We start from the raw sequence: 5,339 nt of genomic DNA, 5'->3' as shown, positions 1-5,339 counted from the left end.
AAAGATGACCCCGGCCAGGGTGCCTGGAAGAAGCAGCGAGAGCCACTCAGAGGGATGGCCGGCATGGGCCAGGGCAGCACATGCGCCCAGAGGGCCAGGCGGAGATGCCCGTGCCCCAGGCTGTCACACACCCAGGAAGCCTCTTTCTTCAGTCTTGAGGTCACCTGAGCGAGTGGCAGGTCACCAAGTGTGGCAAACGACCATTAATATGCTGTCCTTGGTGGCTTAAATCAGGCAGGAGAGAGAGATGCAGGTCTGAGCTCATCACAAGCTACAGCAGCCTAACAGGTCTTGGAATTCATGCCTTCCAAATTTTAAAAATAGAGTACACATACCAAAAGTGACATAACCCCACTTCCCTCCCTCCTCACCATTTCTGTTGCCACTCAGACCACCAATTTGGAGTCACTTCTGTCCTAAACCACTGCAAGAACATCTTTTCTTGGCTCCCTGCTCTAGTCCAAGGGGGTCTCCACACTGTATTTCACAATTGCCTACCCCTGCAACCTGTCAATCTCCTTATTTATCTTCCTATTCCAGCACTTATACCACCTCCTTCAGGAAAACTTCCCTGATTTCTTGAATCTGAGCAAGGTGCACTTCCTAGGCATTCCCCCCCTTCACTGTACATATCACATCCTGATGTAGATATAGATATAGATATAGATATAGATATAGATAGATATATTCCCACTAGTCTGTAAGTGTGAGAAAAACAGATTCCACTGTCTGGTTTGCATGCCATGGTGGGAGTCAGACCACACCTCCAGACCCTGTGTCCACTCTAAATTGACAAGAGCAATCTGCTTTGTCCATTTTTGTATGCATGTAAGGTATATAGTTGGAGCTATGTATCCACATTGAATACATGAGTGCAAATGAATGAAAATACCAGAAAACTCAGGTCCATCCATTCACTGGAGGGATATTTACTAAGCACCTACTCACTATGCCTTATACCATGCCCTTGGGATATAGCAGTGAATGAAATAGACTCAAGTCTGTGCTTTGGTGGAATTGCACCTCATGGTAGGAGAAAGACACTAGACAAAATAAGAAAGTAAATTAGAGGCTCCTTTAGAAACCCTTAATAAGTATTAGAGAGAAAAAGTAAAGAAGGGCTAAAATGATCCAACTGCTTTCAGAAGTAGCCTGACAGCTCCTCAAAAGATTAAACATAGAGTTACCACATGACCAAGCAATTCCACTCTTGGGTACCTTCCCAAGAGAAATGAAGACACACATCAACACAAAGATGTACATCAATGTTCACAGCAGCATTACTCATAATAACTAAGAATAGAAACATGCATAAATCTTAAGAATATTATGCTGAGTAAAAGAAGACAGAAACAAAAAGTCACATATTATACAATTCCATATACATTACATTCACAATATAATATATATATGAAATGTACAGAATAGGTGAATCCACAGAGACAGAAAGTTGATTGTTGATTACTGGTTGCTTAGACCTGAAGATGAGGGAGTGTTCACGGATAGAGGATGATAGGTAGAGGGCACACATAGGTCATTCTGGGGAGGATAAAATCAAATTTAATGTGGTGAAAGTTACACAACTCTGTGAATATACTAAAACTACTAAATTGTGCACTTAAAGTGTGAATTGTGTGTGTAAAGGTAAATTGTATGGTATGAAAATTATATCTCAATAGAACTGTACAACTAAATTGGTGTGTGTGAGAGACAGACATATAAAGTGACACACAGAGAAATCAAGCTAGCAAGCAGGTAGTTGAGAAGTATGAAACTAGGGAGGCAGGGAGGGATACATTATATTTCACAGAGATGGTCAAAGGATGCCTGAAGTGGAAGATTCCATTTGAACAAAGACCTTAAGAAGGTGAAGGGGGGCCCTACTGATATACAGGGGCAGACCCAATGATCACCCCAAATTCCTTCACTAGTCATTCATGCATAATCACATTTTCCCACACCCAGTCCTGATTCTGACAATCCTGGAGTCTCAGTCTTCCTTCTGTGGAACAACAGCGACACCACGTGGTAGCTCATGATAAACTCCCTGCAGAGGAAAGGGGCTTCGGCCACCCAGCCCAAAATAAAAGGGCTAGGGTGCCCCACAGGGACAGACAGGGTAGGCAGTGGACCCCTGAGTCTTCTCCACTGTTAGACCAGCTTGCAAGCAGGAAAGTGAATACTACATAGCTTGCTGGTTTTCATCCCTTTTGAGGTGCATCCAAGTCAAAAGACTATTTGAATTACCTCCCTTTTCAATATTATCCTATTCTTCCTCCTGTATTTATTTGCTGAAATATCCATAGATCTACTTTCTGTACCTCCAGTGTCTCCCACCCTTAACTACATGACAGAATCACCTGAGGAAAGTAGAGGCTTTTAAAATCCAAATTCTCTTCAGGAATCATATTTAAATAATCAGCCATGGAGCCTGGGCAGCCTTATTTTTATAATCCCCCAGATGATTCCACCTGCAAGTGCAAGAACTGACAGAAATATGGACAATACTAATGTTAGCTGGTCAAAATCTAGATTTACTAAAGATAGCACATCAGGTTCTTAGAATCAATAAACCTAGGGTGTGCTATTTACTCCAGCAAGATGCCAGAATATACATTTCAGGTTTCTCCATTATACTACAATTTCTCCTTTTTAGGAGCATGAATGGTAAATACACTGCAATATTTTATGGATCTATTTTAAATAAGGACAAACATTCACAGCAACTCCTGTAATGTTCACCTTCCAATGTTTTTATAGTCAAGCAAAACTGGCTGCAATACTGTGTGCATTTGAAGTCTGTATTTCCTTGATAGCAGGTTGACTGGTGCTATGGTGACCAGAGCCTGCCCTGAATATTTAGTGGGGCTTCCCTTTGCTCTGTGGTTGTCACTGCCCTGTCAGGGGTGGCGTGGGCTCCATAATTGTTGGAGTAGCGACTCCCAGATCTGTTTCTTAGCTGTGTTTCTGATCTGCAGCACAAGGTTGGTGGGATTAGAGCACTCCCATAGAGAGAGAAGCCGGTAAGTTTTTCTCCTCAGGAGATGTTCACCTGTGAACGTGCTCTATTATGTCCCCTTTTGCCCAATGTGTGGGCTCACAAAGTACACTGTTACTGGCACTGCTCTCAGTCCCGCCTTATCTGTGGGTATAATGGCAATTGGCCCTGGTGACTCTCAGACGTTGTTTTCACTAGGCCACCAGCACAGACCCACCGAGGTCAGGTCCCAGGACTGCAGTAATCATGCACCTGGACCTGCTGTGGGAGCTATGGAGGCAGCTCAGACTCTGGCCTGGACCAACTCCTGCATGTATGTGACCACAGAGTCCACACCTGCTAAAGCCAGACCTCTCTCAGCTGCAGGAGCACTTGTCCATTCAGATGTTCTGCAGGTGCTCAATTTAGGAAGCCGTCAGCAGAGGTGTAAACTCCCAGTTTGTGCAGCTTGGAGGAAAGATTTTAGGTCTTCTTCCTTAGTCACATGGTCCCTGGGGCTCAGTTGTGGTGTCTGCTCCTGAGGCTGCTGGAGAACAGGAGCCCTTCAGGTGGGAGGGAGCCAAGGTGGCGATGGGGCGATCGGGCCACCCAGGAGGGAGGGAGCAAAGGAGATGGCAGTGGGCACATGAGCTCACTCTGGTGGGCCCCCTCCCAGTGCCTCTGGAGACAACGACTGGCATGTGGGGAGAGAGGCTGCAATGGCGGCCCCACCCTTTGTTCATCACTCAACAATGGCACTTCACCTCTGTGTTGGTCTGGGCTTCCTCCACGAGCATTCCTGCTTGCAGAACTCCTCACTCCTGTCCCCTCAGCCTGTCTCCTCACAGCCAACAGCAGTCCCCTCCCCAGGTCTGCTCTCCAAACCCCATGCTTCAGCATCCAGCCCCTGTCTGTACTGGTGGACACATGTCTCAGGCTGGGGCGTGCAGGGTTGTGGCACAGACCACCTGTGTAGGTCACACTCTGTCCTGCCTGCCACAGACCAGTTGCTGTGCTTCCTCTGAGCCCCCGAATCTCCTCTTCTGCCCAACCTGATCTCACTGCTGGTGAGGGGGCTTCCCCTATGGGAATCTTTCCTCTCCTTTAGCTCCCTGTCCAGGGGCACGGGTCCTGTCCCATTCCTCTCTCCTTCCTTTTCCCTTCTTATTTCTTTCATCCTAGCCGTGTGGATCTTCCTTGTCCTTTTAGGTGTCTGAGGTCCTCTGCTAGTGTCCAGCTGGTGCTCTGTGAGAATTGTTACATATGTAGATGTATTCTTGATGCTTCTGTGGGAGAGATGAACTCCACATCCTCCTACTCCTTTGTCATCTTGAGGATCTCCTGGAACTTGTCATAAGGAATCTCATATCAAACTTTTAAAATGACTTTCAAGGCCAGGAAAGTAATGACTTGCCATCAAACTTCACCTACAATACTTATAGATTTGACTGAATTCCTCTCTTCTTGGTGTCCAAAATATGTTGAGGTTCCTGCACCTCTCAACAAATGGCCTTCCTGGTAAGGCTGCTGGGAACCCTATAAGCAAGGTGCCAGGTTGTTTTTCCAAGGCATTTTATGGCTCCATAAATTCTACCTTAGATCTTTTAAGTTCTTAGTTCTTTAAATCTGTTCAGATTTGATTTTATGTATTTTTCCAAATATGATATTTCAGTCAAAACTACACTAATGCAACCAATATTTCTGATGGTATCCTGTTAAAAGGAGAAAAGATTCTTATTGAACTCATGCAAATGACTCACTAAGAATTTCTGAATTCTGGAGGGATTAGGTAGAGAGAAAAGATAAATGCTTAAATTCTGCTTATAAATGCATAATTTGCCAAACAGCTGTAAGTCACAGTTAACCTAAGGGGAAAACTGTCCTTATATCTGGAATAACAAAGATCAAAAATCAATAGTATTTCAGACAAAATATCATAAAAGTTATAAGTTCATTCAATTTCATGTAATTAATTATTGTTCTCCTTGAGTTCAGTTTTTCCATTACTTCTGTCCACCATGTCTGATGATTGAGGGTAACAGAGACAGTGATAATTTTAGGTAGTTTGCTAGGTTTCTGTTAAGGATCCTGTAATTTGCCCAATGAAGTGGGTGCCCTGATCACTGGAGACTCAAGAAGGTATACCCCAAGTAGAAATCACATTTTTCTAACAGTTTTTAAAAATTCCTTTTTAAAGGTTCCCTTTTTCACAAATTTTTTACAATTTTGTGTTCATTTGATTTCTTTCCTATTTAGAAATAACCAGCTTCAGTACAAAATAACTTCCTTTTTCCTTAACAACAACAACAAATCAGCATTATTCATACTTTCTCTTACAAATTATATATCTTATAATATTTAT

This window comes from Mesoplodon densirostris (assembly GCF_025265405.1).
Source record: "Mesoplodon densirostris isolate mMesDen1 chromosome Y unlocalized genomic scaffold, mMesDen1 primary haplotype SUPER_Y_unloc_1, whole genome shotgun sequence".
Lineage (NCBI taxonomy): Eukaryota > Metazoa > Chordata > Mammalia > Artiodactyla > Ziphiidae > Mesoplodon > Mesoplodon densirostris.
This window is presented reverse-complemented; position numbering follows the sequence as displayed.